This window comes from Lepidochelys kempii, chromosome 18 (assembly GCF_965140265.1).
Source record: "Lepidochelys kempii isolate rLepKem1 chromosome 18, rLepKem1.hap2, whole genome shotgun sequence".
Classification (NCBI taxonomy): Eukaryota; Metazoa; Chordata; order Testudines; family Cheloniidae; genus Lepidochelys; species Lepidochelys kempii.
In genome coordinates, this window is record NC_133273.1 from 17,099,958 (window position 1) to 17,118,319 (window position 18,362).

The 18,362-nt window shown below is 43.1% G+C and overlaps 1 protein-coding gene across 1 annotated transcript in view; it reads left to right on the forward strand.

Annotated features, from left to right (window-relative positions):
• The first annotated feature begins 11,416 nt into the window (after positions 1-11,416).
• SCNN1D (sodium channel epithelial 1 subunit delta) overlaps positions 11,417-18,362 on the forward strand; it is a 41,971-nt gene continuing 35,025 nt past the window's right edge. Inside the window, exon 1 of the mRNA XM_073316431.1 lies at positions 11,417-11,489. The gene's annotated coding sequence lies outside the window, so the exon portion shown is untranslated. The remainder of the gene's footprint in view (positions 11,490-18,362) is intronic.

The window sequence follows — 18,362 nt, forward strand, 5'->3', positions numbered from 1 at the left end:
AAATCTGTTAGTCTTTAAGGTGCCACCAAACTCCTTGTTGTTTTTATTAACTTCTTGCATCTTTACCTTTCCCTTCATCTTCCTGAGATAAGAGCAGCATGAATGATAGTTCTTTGTTACTAAACACGTGAGATTTACCAAGCCTTGAGATATTTCAGCTCAGTATATATTACATGACATGTTTTGAATGTGTATATTTATTTCACGACTCAGTTCAATAGTCGTCATTTATCCTTTTCATGTGAAAGAATTAGTCATTCTGTATTTTTAAAATAGTATATCTGTTGTGGGCCACTGTCCTTCTACCTGTTTTGAAAGCTTGAGGGTGAGGCTGGGTATCATGCTATATGTACTTGGTAGATATCCTTTTACGAACCGGTCAGAGAACACTTCAATCTCTCGGGTCACTCGATTACAGTCCTAAAAGTCGCAATATTACAACAAAAAAACTTCAAAAACAGACTCCAACGAGAGACTGCTGAATTGGAATTAATTTGCAAACTGGACACCATTTAATTAGGCATGAATAAAGACTGGGAGTGGATGGGTCATTACACAAAGTAAAACTATTTCCCCATGTTTATTTTTCCCCCCTACTGTTCCTCACACATTCTTGTCAACTGCAGGAAATGGCCCATCTTCATTATTACTACAAAAGGTTTTTTTTTTCCTCCTGCTGGTACTAGATCACCTTAACTGATCACTCTCGTTATCGTGTGTACGGTAACTCCCATTGTTTCATGTTCTCTGTGTATATAAAATCTTCCTACTGTATTTTCCACTGAATGCATCCGATGAAGTGAGCTGTAGCTCACGAAAGCTTATGCTCAAATAAATTTGTTCGTCTCTAAGGTGCCACAAATACTCCTGTTCTTTTTGCGGATACAGACTAACACGGCTGCTACTCTGAAACCTATCTTAGAGATGTCATTCAGCTTTGTGTTTTGGAAAACAGTTGTGGAAATGCTACTAATCTGCCTTATCGCCTAGATGTCCAGCACTGATTCATGTAATACTCACTTTTCAAGTGTTCTACAGAAGTTGACTCGGAGATAGCTATTGTTTCATGTTAAGCATCCTTTTAGCATCTCACTTATTGTTTGGTAGATTTTATATTCGTTGGAAGTAGGTATGGAAATGCTGCTAACGTGCCTGAGGGCTCTGCAGCACTAATCTGTCTCCTTTTTCTATACACAGCTCGGCTCTGGGTTCTTTATTACTGGCATTTTGCATGGTGCATGTCAGCGACGTATCTGGGCACCCCCCAAATGGCTTAGATTGCCCTAAATCGACTACTCACAGATGGGCTATCACCAGCAGGAGAGTGAATTTGTGTGGGGGGGTGGAGGGTGAGAAAGCCTGGATTTGTGCTGGAAATGGCCCACCTGATGATCACTTTAGATAAGCTATTACCAGCAGGACAGTGGGGTGGGAGGAGGTATTGTTTCATATTCTCTGTGTATATATAAAGTCTGCTGCAGTTTCCACGATATGCATCAGATGAAGTGAGCTGTAGCTCACGAAAGCTTATGCTCTAATAAATTGGTTAGTCTCTAAGGTGCCACAAGTACTCCTTTTCTTTTTGCGAATACCGACTAACACGGCTGCTACTCTGAAAACTACTCACAGATAGGAAGCTAATACTGTAGCTCAGCACCACAACCTTAAAAGAACAGAGACAAGGGAGACATTGACAATAGGTGAAACTGATCTGTCATAAATGGTAAAGCCTGAACATAGAGATGATTCTTAGTGTTTTCTGAGCATTGCTACATTTAGGGTTAGCTCAGTTTTTGGCAGCAAAGAATTTCAGAGAGAAGAGTTGCCTGAGACTTGTCACGGAGAACTCCCTGGCTCTAGCTGTTTGTAGCCTCACCCTTGAGACAATGAGCATCTTTATGCAATTCTCTGTTCCAAAGACCTTGATTAACAGATCATGTTCATCCAAAGTTTGGTCATTTATATCTTACTAATGCTGAAACCATATAGTATATCTCACTCTGAGTAAGATAGTATTTAACTGGCATAACTGTCCTTGTCTAATTTGATCCCTTACATACATGCCGCTGTCGTCTGACACCTCTGCTTCCTAACCTATTCCTCCTTATCTGACATTGCAGCTGATGATCATATCCCTCCTCATCTTAACAACATATGACTACTAAGTATTATTTGTATTACAGTAGCATCCTAAATGAGCGTGGTATGGTATAGACATATATGAAGACAGGGCCCCTGCTTCAAATTGCTAACAGCCTATAGAAACAAAAACATGAAGAATTGGGGGGACAGGGAAACAACATAGAAGCTGAGTGGTCAGGGTAAAGATAGGCAAATGTCATGTTAGCTGAATGGTCACATAAGCTTGCTATCAAGTGCTTTTGCTGATTTTCTTTCAGAGAAAGGATCGAATCCTCAATGTCACCTACGTGTGATACTTAATGATAGAAGACAGGTTTCAGAGGAACAGCCGTGTTAGTCTGTATTCGCAAAAAGAAAAGGAGTACTTGTGGCACCTTAGAGACTAACCAATTTATTTGAGCATGAGCTTTCGTGAGCTACAGCTCACTTCATCAGATGTTTACCGTGGAAACTGCAGCAGACTTTATATACACACAGAAACCATGAAACAATACCTCCTCCCACCCCACTGTCCTGCTGGTAATAGCTTATCTAAAGTGATCAACAGGTGGGACATTTCCAGCACAAATGTCCCACCTGTTGATCACTTTAGATAAGCTATTACCAGCAGGACAGTGGGGTGGGAGGAGGTATTGTTTCATGATTTCTGTGTGTATATAAAGTCTGCTGCAGTTTCCACGGTAAACATCTGATGAAGTGAGCTGTAGCTCACGAAAGCTCATGCTCAAATAAATTGGTTAGTCTCTAAGGTGCCACAAGTACTCCTTTTCTTTTAATGATAGAACCATCTTCTAATAGTTGTCTTGGCCTATCATTCCTTAACCAGCACTAAATCTAACCACGCTATCATCTAATCTAGTCAATGTAGTGCCCAATTACATTCTCAAGAGGAGACAAATGAGGCCTAGGGATTTTTTGGTTTGGTTTGGGTTTTTTTTTTTTGCTTTTACTGCTCATCTCTGGAGACTTGAATTCCAGTCCTGGTTGCAGTCTTTTAGGTAGAGTGAATCTGAGAGTCTCATCCTATCTCTGATGTCACAATTTGTTAATACACAAAATCACTACACATTTAGAAGCAGCCACTCAAGAAAGGCCCCAAAATAAACTACTAATGGGGTGGGATCATTGAGAGGTTGGAATTGAATTGACAAGAACTGGCTGGACTGAAGTAACGGGTTGACGCAGTTCAGGTTTTGAGGTGTGTGAGAAGAGAAGTAAATGCCAAAACATCTGCCTACACTGTCTGGCTCACTTGCATAAGCACCAAACCTACACAAGCCTGTGGAAATAAAGACATAAAAGGTAACTTTCAAGTACTTTTGCTCATGTTCTGAGAGAGGATTAACAATTCACTGTCGCCTACGTACTGACTTACATCTCAGAGATCTAATGAGCAAACTTTTGCTAGCTGTTTTCACATGCTGTTCTTTCAAGGCACTTGAGATTTGCTACTCAAAACAGATAATGGTTTTGAAAGTGAAATCAAGGGACTCAATTTCCAACTGGATTTTTTTTAAGTGTTTGCCTCCTAATTTGCATATTCTATTGTATCTGTAGCTAGCACAGTCTTCAGCTCATAGCCACAATGGTGTATTCATTTTTGGTGATTGTTAATATGTGGCCTAGCTGCGGGAGATGTCCTCGTGCAGTCTTCTCTGCCAGGACTAATAATAAATATTCAAGGATGCAAGCCTGCTTTGCCCCCTTGAACAGAATTACAAGATGGAAGCAAAAGCGAATGAGTTGCCCAAAAAGTTTGCAATGGATTCATAGCCACAGAGGACTTTGTGATCACACCAGGCACAGAACCTTGGTCTTTCTGTTCCAAAAAACACTAGCATCTTCTGAAGTAATCGTCAAAGCAGTACTTGAGCACTTTTGCAATTATATCCAACAGGGGGCAGTGGTGGCACATACAAATTATCCAGTGCATTCAGAGTTGATTGTTAGATCGCCTCATAGGAATGTATCTGAGAGTCAGCAGATTTTAGAGTCAGCAGATTTTCCAAGACATTGTAATAAGGATAAGTTGTTTCAATAATACATTCTAAGGATACTAAACAGACTGAAATTACCCAAAGGGATTAACATGGATATCCCAGTCCCTCCTCCTTATCTTTGTGGTTAAGTAGGTACAGTATTCTACTTTGTGTCTCAGTCTTGCATTGCTGTGATCTCATCAGAATTCATATGCTAAACAAGGTCAAGCCAGACAATACCAAGATGGGAATTTCCCAGGAAAATCGAGTGATGATGTCTCAGAAGATGTCAGGAAGTGATGGAAAACCAAAGTTCTGATCACATGTGGTCATTAAAACACCATGTTGGCTTTACAAACTAGGGATTGTTAAACCCCAATGTCCTTATAAAAAGTCTAACTTGGGCATATATGTTCTGTTTCCCTGTCGTTTCAACAGGAGTAGTTATTTATCACTTCTCTCCCAAAACACTAAAGTGAGCACTGTACACTTTGTATTCTGTGTTGTAATTGAAATCAACATATTTGAAAATGTAGAAAACATCCAAAAACATTTAAATAAATGACTTTCCACTTTATGTATCCGATGAAGTGAGCTGTAGCTCACAAAAGCTTATGCTCAAATAAATTGGTTAGTCTCTAAGGTGCCACAAGTACTCCTTTTCTTTCTGCGAATACAGACTAACACGGCTGCTACTCTGAAACCATTTAAATAAATGGTATTCTAATATTATTTAACAGTGTGATTAATCGTGATTAATTTTTGTAATCACTTGACAGCTCTAGTAATTTTGAAACATTTCAACTTTGACCTTTCAAAATTGTTTCAATTATAGTTAGTTAAAATTTTGAAATGAAATGTCAATTCAAATGGGAAAACTGGAATTTTTCATTTAGAAAATGTCAAAATGGCATGTTTCAACAATTTTTAAACTTCTGAGTCAAGAAATTCATCAAAACTATCCCTTTCCTGCAAGCATCTTTGGTGTTGACAAATTGATATTTTTTGATGGGAAGATGGTTTGCCAAAAAATTCCTGACCAGCTGTCACAGTTCAGGGCCACTACACCTGTATTTCCACTTGTGGTCCACCAAAGGCACTCAGCTTCTCAGCCATTACCTCCCTCAGGTGGAGACTCAGATCTTTTTCCCTCCTGACTTGGGTTTTTCCAAGTTGCACAATTTCCTGTCTACACTGTGATATTCCCAGGAAGTCAGACTGCCTAAACAGGACAGTATCTATATTTTGCTTTCTCTTCAAAGCTATGACGAGGTAATTGTTCACAGTTGTATGTTACCACACAACCGTTTCTAAGCAAGCACATGTATTCTTAAGGTGAAAGGGCTACAGAGAAAACATATTAAAAACAATAAAAGAAACGACAAATGCCAATAAGCTTACCAGAGATCACCCCCAGTCCAGCAAGGGCTCTAGTAGGAGTCAATCCTTCAGATCCAACACAGCAGTCTTTTTGTGGTTACCACTTCATAAGAGCCTTAGTTCAGAACTAACACCCCACATAAATCGGTTAGTCTTTCCTTTATGCCGCTCAGGCCTTTGATCTTGCATCTCTGGGAACAGGTAAGCAGTAGACAATAGTCCTCTTCTCAGGGCATAGCTTCAAAAGGCTGGGGTTTTGCACAACTGGAATTGGGAATTTGCATTCACCTTTCCCTAGAGAATTCCCAGATAAACCACTGATCCTGTTTGTCCATAAGTCTATTCTTGTCTGGCCCATTGTTCAGTCTAGTCCTTTGAAGGCCATAGCACTTCCCAGCATTCACATCTCCCCAGTAGAAAGCTTACATACAATCCTGGCCCTCATTAATTTGTAAATTTTGCATTAACACAATGGACTCCAAAGATACTTAAACATAATTCAGTAAGGTTTTCCAAGGATATTGCAGGAAATTGCCATATCTGTCACACCAGCTCTGTTAGACTCCCTTATACTCCCCAGCGCTTGAGTCTGAAATTGGCTCACAGTTTATAAAGTGCTCTAGGGTTCTTCAGGATAGAAGGAGTTTTATGATCGTAAGTGGTTATAATGCTTCAGGATGAAAGACACTTTATAAATGTAAGGTGTTATTATAATGTATGGGTTTTTAACCTAGATATATCTGACTAATACATTCCCTTTGACAACTCATAATATGTACCTGGTTTTATACCTTTTAACTGGAGTGCAGCTACCTGGTACTTTTCTCACTGTACCATGTCATCTTTTTCTTATTTATCACACTGGAATTTCTCAATAAACATCTAAGTATGGAGAAGAAAGAAGAACCCTGTTGAACCAGATGAGCATGGAGAGGGTAATGAGGCACTCAGAACACCGAAGGATTGTTCTGGATATTCACATTTACCTTTTGAATGTCCCTCAGGCTCAATGTATTTCATGCATATTATATATGAGCCATAGTTAACATACTGGACATATGACTGGAACCTTCTAAACACTAATGACAGTGTATTATGAGAACTGGTATCATAAATGTGTTTAAATGTTTCTTCCCAGTTGTTTTCCAAAATACAAATGAATCACACCACTATGGCATTGCTCTTAGTTTAGAAGTAATTTTGGTTTCCTGTGGTCATGTCTGGACAGGTTTTGGGGGGCCCAGGACAAAATCTAAAACTGAGACACCCCCCCGCCCCAAAAATTACCACTAAGCGGAAGCTGGTGTCCGTGTGTGTTTAGAGACTCAGCCCACAGTGGCACCTCCTCTCCTGCAAGGCTGGGCCCATGCAGGGCAATTCACTAAGGTTTTCAATTTATGTTCTTGAGGGATTAATATGGGCAAGGAGACTTTGACAAAAGCTTTGGGTGCAACCAGTAAATAGTAAGTACATGTCTCAGACAGGAAGGAATTTGGAAAGTGTCAAAGTCCTCAGCAAAAACAATGAGGAGTCCGGTGGCACCTTAAAGACTAGCAGATTTATTTGGGCATAAGCTTTCATGGGTAAAACTCCCCACTTCTTCAGATGCATGGAGTGAAAATTATAGATGCAGGCATAAATATACTGACACATGAAGAGAAGAGAGTTACCTTTCAAGTGGAGAACCAGTGTTAACAAGGCCAATTCAGTCCAGGTGGATGTGGTCCGCTCCCAATAATTGATGAGGAGGTGTCAATACTAAGAGAGGGAAAATTGCTTTTGTAGTGAGCCAGCCACTCCCAGTCCCTTTTCAAGCCCAAATTGATGGTGTTAAGTTTGCAAATGAATTGTAGCTCAGCAGTTTCTCTTTGAAGTCTGTTTTTGAAGTTTTTTTGTTGAAGGAAGGCTACTTTTAAACCTGTTATTGAGTGTCCAGGGAGATGGAAGTGTCCTCCTACTGGCTTTTGTATGTTACCGTTCCTGATGTCTGATTTGTGTTAATTTATCCTTTTACGTAGAGACTGTCTGGTTTGGCCAATGTACATGGCAGAGGGGCATTGCTGGCACATGATGGCATATATCACATTAGTAGATGTCAGCTTTCAGAGTAGCAGCCGTGTTAGTCTGTATTCGCAAAAAGAAAAGGAGGACTTGTGGCACCTTAGAGACTAGCAAATTGAATGAGCCTTTGATGGTGTGGCTGGTGTGGTTGGGTCCTATGATGATGTCGCTAGAGTAGATATGGGGACAGAGAAGGCAACGGGGTTTGTTACAGGGATTGGTTCCTGGGTTAGTGTTTCTGTGGTGTGGTGTGTAGTTGCTGGTGAGTATTTGCTTCAGGCTGGGGAGCTGTCTGTAAGCGAGGATTGGCCTGCCTCCCAAGGCCTGTGAGAGTGGTGGATCGTTTTCCAGGTTAGGTTGCAGATCGTTGATGATGTGCTGGAGAGGGTTTAGCTGGGGTCTGTAAGTGATGGCCAGTGGTGTTCCATTATTTTCCTTGTCAGGCCTGTCCTGTAGTAGGTGACTTATTGGACCCATCTCGTTCTGTCAGTCTGTTTCCTCACTTCCCCAGGTGGGTATTGTAGTTGTAAGAATGCTTGATAGGGATCTTGTAGGTGTTTGTCTCTGTCTGAGGGATTGCAGCAAAGGCGGTTGTCCTCAGCATGGAGTGAACGATGGAACACCCTGTGTGGCAAGATCTTATTTGTGGACATGTATGCTATTGTTGTTATAAAGATTGGGATCCCCTGGCAAGTGATATGATCTCCTGACCTAGAGGATACTGAAGGTTAAAGGATAGGGAAACCTCTCTTCTTTCTGTAGATGTTATGCCCTCATGATGACCGAGATGAACTTGAATCACATTAGCTGACCCTCCCTAGATGCCTGAGTCTACTGACCTTCAAGCAAGGCAGATCTTGATGGTCAAGCATTTGTTTGACCAGGGATCACTGATGTGTCTCTATTGATGTTGTGGAAATTTAAAGGAGGTGGCTGAAAACTGAAGGCTGCTGAGTTGAATGTACTGTATGGCTTGTTTTTTGAAATTTATTTTATGCATCAGGATGCCAGAACAGTGAGGGCACTAAAATTATTAAATTATGCTCATTAATTAATACAATCCCTGGATGGATATTGGCAGAGTATGGGGTGAGGATTGGACTGTTGGATGGTGGTCTGAGGTTCAGTTCTATTTAGAAGCGTCATCTGGAAGGTTCGTGTGGAACTGTGGCGCTCTGCAATCAAGGGGACCCACGGAAGGATGCGTAGTGTTTGTTGAATGAATGCCTAAGTTTTACAGTGTGTCTTGGATTTGTGCTGGAAATGGCCCACCTTAATTATCATGCACATTGTAGGGAGAATGGTCACTTTGGATGAGCTATTACCAGAAGGATAGTGAGTTTTTGTGTGTGGTTTTTGGGAGGGGGGTGATGGGGTGAGAGAACCTGGATTTGTGCAGGAAACGGCCCAACTTGATTATCATGCACATTGTGTAAAGAGTTGTCACTTTGGATGGGCTATCACCAGCAGGAGAGTGAATTTGTGTGGGGGGGTGGAGGGTGAGAAAACCTGGATTTGTGCTGGAAATGGCCCAACCTGATGATCACTTTAGATAAGCTATTACCAGCAGGACAGTGGGGTGGGAGGAGGTATTGGTTCATATTCTCTGTGTATATATAAAGTCTGCTGCAGTTTCCACGGTATGCATCCGATGAAGTGAGCTGTAGCTCACGAAAGCTCATGCTCAAATAAATTGGTTAGTCTCTAAGGTGCCACAAGTCCTCCTTTTCTTTTTGCGAATACAGACTAACACGGCTGTTACTCTGAAACAGTGTGTCTTGTGCACTTTTATGTTGTGGGCAATAGACATCAAGTCTGGAATCCAATTTAAGGAAAATAAACGTTTAAAACTTTTTAAAAAATAATTGTACGCCATGTTTTTTTACAGGGCACAGGAAGATATTTCTAATCTGTCGTGTTCTTAAAGATAATAAGATGACAGAAATATGTGGGAGCCAGCATCTTAGGTTTATTAATTTTAACTCATCGCTCCATGGTTTTAAAAACCCATTGCCGTGGCAACTGTTTGAAATTTTAGAGAACACAGACCTTTTGTATCAGTTCTGAAAGGTAGTTGTTGCTTTCTTTTTTTTTTTTACTTTGCAAAAAGTATTCGTTAATATCTATCTATCTATCTATCTATCTATCTATCTATCTATCTATCTATCTATCTATCTAGTCCTGGCATGTGGTTAATTCTTTAGCAGTATTGCAAGTTTTCAAAGTGAATGCGAACAAATGGGAGTTTAGTTCTCCGCTCTATTCTTGGATGATGTTGGGCAGCACACTAACACCTTGGTTTCTCCTTTTGTAATATGGGGCGTAGCAGCAGGCCTTGCTCACAGCTATTCATTCACAGAATCCACCTACAAGGGATTATACAGAATGTGGACACCAGAATTCAAAGCCTTCTCTGTGGGTCATTGGTAAAATATTTTCTCCGGAGGAAGTGAGCTCCCCAGGCAAGTTGATGAAAAGGGCAAATCTTGTCTCTGTCACTGTTATCCCTAATGCCTTAGTTAATCACCAGTGACTATCTCTTGACCTGAGCCTGCACCCACATATAAACAGTGACAAAATATGACTCGATGTAAATATCCAAAAATCTCCCTTTCCCTTTCCCTCTCTTCCAAAGCTATGTCTTGATTCACCATAAGTGCCAAGTGGCTCCTTTTGCTGCTTTTGGATGCTCCTTTAAGGAGCATGTATGTAATATAACTATCTCCTTATCCTTTCTTAGCTAGTTAGTCTTGAGAGATAGGGATATTCACAGCAGTGGGGGAGGGGGGAAGAGCTGAATTTTAATCATGGTTCTGCATTGATTTGTTGAGTGACCTCGGGAAAGTCACTTAAGTCACTCTCTGGGCTTGATTCTCAATTGTCCTTCCTCTTATATAGTCACTTAACCCAGTGCAAGATGGGTGTAAAATGCTAACATGGTAGCACAAAGGAGCTGGTTGTGGCTTCCTAATTCTAGGGCCAGCCCCTGTACCCCACGTAAGGCTGATGTAACTTATGCCGTCTCTTTGACGGCCCCAAGGGGCTAGTACATCAGCTGGCATAGTCCTAATATGGTGCTCCCTCCTATGCCAGGGGCTGGGAGGGGGTGGCATAGGACCTGGTTATGCAAGCTACACCTATTCCGTGTGGTGCTCTGTCTCCTTCCAGTAGTGAGTGGGCCATGTACAGAGGCTGATGAGCCTGCTACAGCTTCAGCTAAGAAGCCTGGGTCTTTTAGCTCAGGTGGGTTCCTCATTGCCAATGACCTTCTCAGAGGTGCAGCGATACAGTTACGTTTGCTCTATGCCACCTCGGATTCCTCCCCACTGGGGGAATCTCCAGTTTGGACAGTCACACTGGTTTTTCTGGCCCCTTAGCTTGGCTACTAATGAGATCAAAGATTTGGCACTTTATGTTTGGTGTCAAGATCCTACAGTAATTGGCACTATATAAATGCATACATAGTGCTCTACAAAGGTAGATGCATAATGCAATCTCTGCTCCAAAGAGCATACAGCCTAAAGGCTTGAGTAGCAATAAAACCGAGCAGTACAACATTAATAAACCCAGAGTGGCATGCAATCTCTTTAGCTCAGAAGTTTCCCTGAAGAGGTGGGGCTCAGGGAGAGGCCGGTCCATGCATCAGGGATGGCACCAATTGAAATCAAGGTCAGGAGTGAGCACAAACAACAACTGGGCTTAGAAAAGAAAGAAAATGGGGTGGATCATAGGAAGTGGGAGGGGGTGTAGGAGGAGATTAAGAAAACAGTGTAGGTTGGGGCAGAGCTGTTCCAAGCCTTGGACATGATTTGGGAGAGAATGGGGAACCTGGGAAGGGGCTCAATAAATGAAGAGAAATAATCAGAGCTCCAAGAGAGGAAGGTCATCATGATTGGCAGTATTTTCGATGAGCTGGAGGAGGAAGAGGTGAGGAGGTCACTGCCGTCAGGGCCTGGGACCAGGAGGGATGGGCAGGAAGGGACGGATCTTTGAGATGTTGTAGAAGGAATGACAAGGCGTAGCAATAACCTTGATATGGGGGAAAAATTCCTACCATCATTACATGTGACACAAGATTCAGGGAGCCACAGAGCAGGTTCATCTCTTGGTGAGTGAAGAAGAGAGGCACTGGCATCATTGACTAGCATGATTATTTGTTGTCGGTGTTCTCCAGTCCCTGAACATGGCATTAGGTGTCCCTAGGATGCGGCAGGAGCCATCTTTTGGTAACCTAGATCCTGACCACTTATTGGCCCTCCTTTTCTAATAGGTCTTAAAGTCAATGGGAGATCTGCTCTTCTGTCTAGATGAAGTACGTCTATGGCCTCGTCACGATGGTCTCAGAGTGCCTCACCGTCTTTAATGTGTTTACCCTCCCAGCACCCCCTGTGAAGTAGGGAGGTGCTATTATCCCCAGGCCACATTTGGGTGACTGTGGCACAGACCATCTAAGTGACTTGTCCAGGGTCACACAGGATGTTTGTGGCACAGCAAGAATTGATCCTGAATTTCCCACAGCCCAGGGTAGTGCTCTAGTCACTGGACTATCCTTCTTCTGACTTCAGTAGGGCCAGGATTTCACCTACGGTCTTGAAAAGATCTCAAGGCACGTTTTGTAAGAGTCTGGGTGTTAACCCTAATAGCCTGGCTGGATTCCAAAGCAAGTAATTACATTCTGCCTCCCTAATTTCCCCTGAAGTTTCAAATGTATGTAGCAGTGTGTGTTACTTGCAAACCTGCATTATTGGGCAACGTTGTTTGCTTTTAAACAGCTTGCTGCTTTACAACCCAGAAGTGGTTGCATTTCGGCAATGAGTAAAGGGATCCCTTTCTGAATGCACAGGGTGTTGCCAAGCTTAATTAGTGTTTGTAAATCCAGGGCTGAAAGGTGCTATAGATTTGCCAGGTGAGCTCTAGATCAGCTCTCTGGCAGTTTTCATCTCATTTCCCTTCCAGACTTTCTGTACGTCATGTCCTCAGTCTCCCATTATTCTCCGTGTAGAAACAGGCAGAGTGAGAAAGGTAGGAGATCACTAGGAGACAGGAATGGGCAGAAATTTAAACTTAGGCTCCTAGGCATTTGAGCTCTCTCTGGACACTGGCGCATTGCCACACAGGAGAATGTTTCTATAACAGATGCGTCTTGATGCTTTTCACTGACAGTTTCTTGGGCTTCCTGGAGTTGGGGGTGGTGAGGAGCATCATGCCCTCCTCATAACACATTTTTAGGTGGATTGCAGTCAATCTTTGTAGAGTTCTCAGAACCCCTTTGTTCCTCAGGTAGTCAGTCCCCATGGTTTCTTTCTGGTGAGAACTGATGCTGAGACTTTTGGGTGCTGGTGAACAGCCTCAGCATTGACTATGATCTAGAGCAGGGTTTCTCAACCCGTGAGTCAGGACTCAAAATTGGAATATTTCAAAGGGTTGTGCAGCAGCTCCTGTGGCTCCTGTCCCAGGGGGCTGGCTGTGCTCCCCTCCCTGCTCCAGACACTGCAGCCTCTGGGGTCCCAGTACCACTCAGGTTTGGCCCAGCCGTCATGATGGTGGGAGTCTGGGTAGGCCAAGTTTGAGTGAGTGGCACTGCAACCCCATGAGCCAGGTCACAACTTCACTCGCACAAATTTGGTCCAGTCGGGGAGGCGGGGTCAAACCTGAGCAACACTGCCACCCCGGAGGTTGCAACGCCCAGAGCCCAGAGCCGAGCCCAGCCAATCCCACACAGCGCTGGAGCTGCAAGAGTCACCACTGTGGGGTGAGTGCTGGGCAAGACCCAACCCCCCTGGGGGCAAGATCCAACCAAAATCACCCCAGGGCCTTCACCTCCAGCTTATTTGCTGGGTCACGACAGGCCATAAACATTTACAAATGGGTCCTGAGCCCCAGAAGGTTGAGAACCACGGATCTAGCATTTCGAGTCACAGACCAGACTCTCTTCCTGGCTCTGCCTCCAGTTCACTGTGACTTGGGGCAAATCACTTAACCTTTCTGGGCCTCTGTTTTCCCCATCTATAAAATAGGGCTAATAATGAGATTTATCTACCTCCACCAGGGGCTCGTGAGGCTTAATTAATAATTATCATGAGTTTAAATAATTTCTTCAAACCATTTCCTTGTATATAAACATTCTGTGGGAAGGCAGGTGAGAGGTCTGTTTATACCGCCAGGAGGTGAGAGAGGGGTCTAATCCTGTTTGGTCTTACTGAGGTGTGTTTATTCCTTCAGTTCAGTTCTGGTAAACATGTCTCATTGATGTGCTGATCTCTCATTTCCATGACTGAAAAATCACTCTTGTGGGGCTGGTCAGAGGGTTGCCACATGGAGCATGGCTGGTTGCAGTTGGGGTTGGGCAGAATGATGGTTTTAAAGGCATTGGCTGTAATTTCTGCTTTGAACGATGATCAAAGATGATCAAAGGCTGTCTTCTTGCCTCAAAGCTTTCATTGAAGGTGGTTGTGATGAGGCAGGACTTTTGTGCCTGAGATCACAGCACCTAGTAATCTCAACCGTCACTACGGTGACTTGTAACATGCAGCCAGAGAAGACATTGTCTCAATCCTCTAGACACCTGGGTCTGTCATCAACATGCATGAAAGTGGCCTACCTCCCTCCTTGACCTACCTGTGTCTCAGTCATTTACTCATCTGGGGGTCCAGATAAACTGAACTGACTGGCAGGCTGGCAAAGGGAAGACTGGCGAAGCTCCCTGAATTCAGTTTCATCATGAAGACCACGCTGTTCCCATTACTCCTAGGCGTGATGGTTTTGCACAGAAACGGCTTCCCGTGGGCATGTCAGCACGTGAGGAAGGTAGAGAAGTTACTTCTCCAGAACTGGGAGCGCTTAGCATGTAAAAAATCAGCTCACCTCCCAGGGCAAGTCCCATCGGCCCTCTTGAATTGAGCCCAAACATCCGGAGTGCGACAAGGAAGCCCTTTTCAAACGCCTCAGAGATGGGGCACTTTGTAGAGAAGCTGGGTCATGCACTGTGATTTACTGTTCGGGATTATCCCCACCATACTGTGATGCCATGGACTCCTGCCTTAGAATAGCATGTTTTCCTCCTGTCTGACAAGATTGTACCTCAACAAACAGGCAAAAAGCAGGTCTTTTCAGTCAGACCACTGTTATATCAGGAAGCCTGAATTTAGCTGCCTGTCTAGCCTGCCTTAGTTACAGAGTACAGAACACTCTGCTTTCCTCTGGGAAGAAATCTACCTCTCAGACACTGGAGGCCAGGGGGTCACACTTCAAAACCTGGTATGACTCAAGACATTTAAACCCAAAGAAACCAGAGGCATGTAATAGAACTGAATTCTTATAGGATGGTGTTTCCTGAGCTGTCAGCGTACACACCCTTCCGCTTTTCCTCAAATCTGTCACACAGCTTGAGACCAAGCTCAGCCCACCTACATATTTCAAGCTTTCTAGAGGCAGCAAGCCTCCTAGGATCAAGACCTGTTTGTTTATTTTGCATGACTCACTTGAGCACTAGTTTCCTCCCCAAGGGACATGGTTCAAAGCAATTGCTTGGCACTTTAAAAATTAAACTGGACAAGACACTAGTTAACCATCCAGCAATGGCAGGGGGAGAGATCAGATGACCCAAAAGGTCTGTTCTCTCTTTAGAGTCTGTTATTCCTTAGCAAAGCCATAGATGGCAACAAGTGATGTTTAGCAAAGAGGTCATATTGGCTCCCCTGCAAACATCAGGGGGATCTCAGACCTGTGATATAATGAAAAATACCCTGAATTCCTTTTAAGCTTTGCTTCCCTTGATCCTAAAACCTTGTCATCACCATGACCACAGAAGACCATTCTGCTTATCCCTCATTCCATTTCCTTCCTTTGAAGGAAAGGTACAACAAGAAAGGAATGTAAACATTGTCACATCTTTGACACCACAATGTGGACAGAAGATTTGAAATGCAGAATAGCCACAGCTGGTATGGGATTACACCCTATCATGTGATACAATACAGCCTCAAGTAGAGTGATTCAGTAAAGACAAATAAAAGGTAGTGAAGTGGCTTCTGCTGTTTCCTGTCCAAGATAAGTCTAGGTAACTCTTTCAGTTCATACATGGACAATGACAACGTCGGAAGAACCAGTTTCCAGTGGTGAAAGAGAGTTACTGCACTTACAATAGATAGTTGAAGATATTAGAAAATGAGAAGTCAATGGGATGCCACCGGTGATTTTAAAGTCCAGCATATCCAATGTGCTTTGCTAGGTCAGGGCTTTGGCAGGGGATGAGATGCTAAACAGGAAAGTAATTGTGAAGCTGAAAACTATGCTCCTGCAAATGTTCAGAATTGAGTTCGCTTATTCAGATCCAAATCTGTTGCCTATTCAGCAGATAGCTACGCATGCCTGATTACCAGATTTTATTTACTGCGGATGATGAGAGATTCCAAAGAGTTGAAGATTTTAGAGGGGCCTTACTTATGCAAAATTTGCAAGGATACAGTGAAAACAAATCAGTCCCTGCTCTTTTGTACCCTGTTCCACAATAAAAGAAGATGGCAGACAAGTGATGAAATTAAATGGCAGCAACCTTAAGCAACAAAAGGAAGTATGTCTTTGTTCACAGTATAGTCAGTCTGGGGAATTCACTGCTGCTGGGGGTCATCCATACAAATACGACAGCTGTAGACAGCCACTAATATCATATGTACAGTTGTTTTGCAAGTCAAGACTATGATAAAGGTACTAATATTTCATGTTTTAAGGCCGTAAGCAGAGCACTTGCAAAACCAGGAAGGAATTTCCCCCTGTATATAGCATTGCTCAATTGTCTAGGTAACTTATGTTTCTCACTGCCTCATGGCCTAATCATCGTGTATCAGCCACTGGTAGAGGCAGGGTATTGAGCTAGATCAACCAATTGCCTGATGCGATGTGGCAGTTCCTATCTATTCAGAGTCTATTTCTTCAAACATACCCACCAATTTACTCTCAATCACAACTGCACAGCCTAATACCCCAAACATTCGTGCACAATGTGTCAAATATGCTATTATGATTGCTGTTTCTATGGCATCGCAGTTATGCACGACACTTTACAGGCATGCAAGAAGATAAGGTCCCTTCCCAAAGGAGATTCCAGTGTAAGTCAGACAGAAAACACAGGGTGTAATAACAGGACATGATGAGTTGTCATGCATTTAGGGAGACAGCACCTCAGAGAAACAACAGTAACAATAGAAGGGCAACTATTCTTGGAAGAGCAATATTTAGTTTAGATTACGCAGCTACTGCATGTTCATGCATTAACAATGAAACACGTCTTCATGCAATAACACTAATATCCTCCAAAGGCCACAATGGTTTTCTAGTTACTTGCAGGTGTAATTAAAGGTATTAACTCATCTATAATGCGTATGTGATTAGGGTCCTAGGTATTTAAGAACCAATTTCCTATGTCCATCCAAGATTCTCTGGGTATGTCTAAACTGCAGCTGGCAGCGAGACTCCAGGCCCAGGTAGGCAGACTTGTGATAGCAGGGCTCATGCTGCTTCAGCAGTGGCCTGGGCTCTCAAGCCTACCTGGCCCCTGGGGTCTGAGCTCAGGTAACTAGCCTGAGTCCGCAACGTCCATAGTCAGTCAACATCAGCATTCAGGGGCCCCAGGTCCCCTCTTCCTGGACTTCACTTCTCTTTCCTTCCTTCCTTCCTTCCTTCTGCTCAGTTTCGCCATCTTGGTCTGCTTGGAGAGCAAACTATTAAGAGAGGACCATGCCCTTTTATAACTTCCAGTTCCTTCTGTCATGTGACATTTCTGGTCATCCTCAAAGTCCCCATTAGGTGATCTGTTTCTTGAAGTTTGGCCATATTCTTTAGCATATCCATTGTATTGCCAGTGCAAAGTTATTCATTGTTAATGACCCTTAACTGCTCCCCACTGTTTGCATTGTTTGAACACCTCTTAGAATGTCAGTCTAAGATGGAGATAAAAAGCCAACAAAGAAGGCACAAGTACTCTCTTATGATCAACTGGTGCTCACACAACAAAGTGGAGTTTGTCATTTGATATAGACTCATACAGACCAATACTAAATCTTCATTACCCCCCTGATACATTGGTATCTCCCTGTATATTAAGGCCAGAGACTCATCAAGAGTGCATCATGGGAGATGTAGTCTGACCAGGGAGCCCAGCCTATAAAGGAGAATGAGATACCTGAACTACAACTCCCATGAGGTACGATGGTGGTATTTCTGAATAAAAGTATTTCAGTTTTAAAATTTTTGCCACAAGTCAAATTTTTCTGTGGCGGGACCCTCCTCCCCCCATTTTCCAGCCTGCTATCTTATTAACTGATAAGTGAAGCTATATGGGAGGCACCTGAAACCCACAGATTAAAAAGCTGTTCTTGGCAGAAGTGTACATTGGTAACAGATATCATCAGCTTGTGAAACTCCTCACAGCAAGAGGTCATAGAGTTCAATACCTTGGCTAGATAATTTAATCACCACGAGTAACAGCTGTAGTTTACACATGGTGAGATAAGGTTAATCCAGCTTTATGCCCCTTGGTATTAGCTGACACCTGCCGGGATCAAGAAAGCACTGAACACAGTTGGCTTGCGTTACTATGTTTTCTTTCCTCATCTTTCTCTGAATTACCAGCTTTTCACTGCAGACAGAAGAGAAGTTAAAATAGATTCTATGGCCAGAAGCAGAGATGACTTGATAGTGGGAGGGCAGAGTGAGGGCAACCAGCTTCAGCAGTGTTACTGAGCATTCTCAGTACAAGCCAAGTAGCAAATCGGGGGGGGGGGGAGGGGCATGTGACCACCG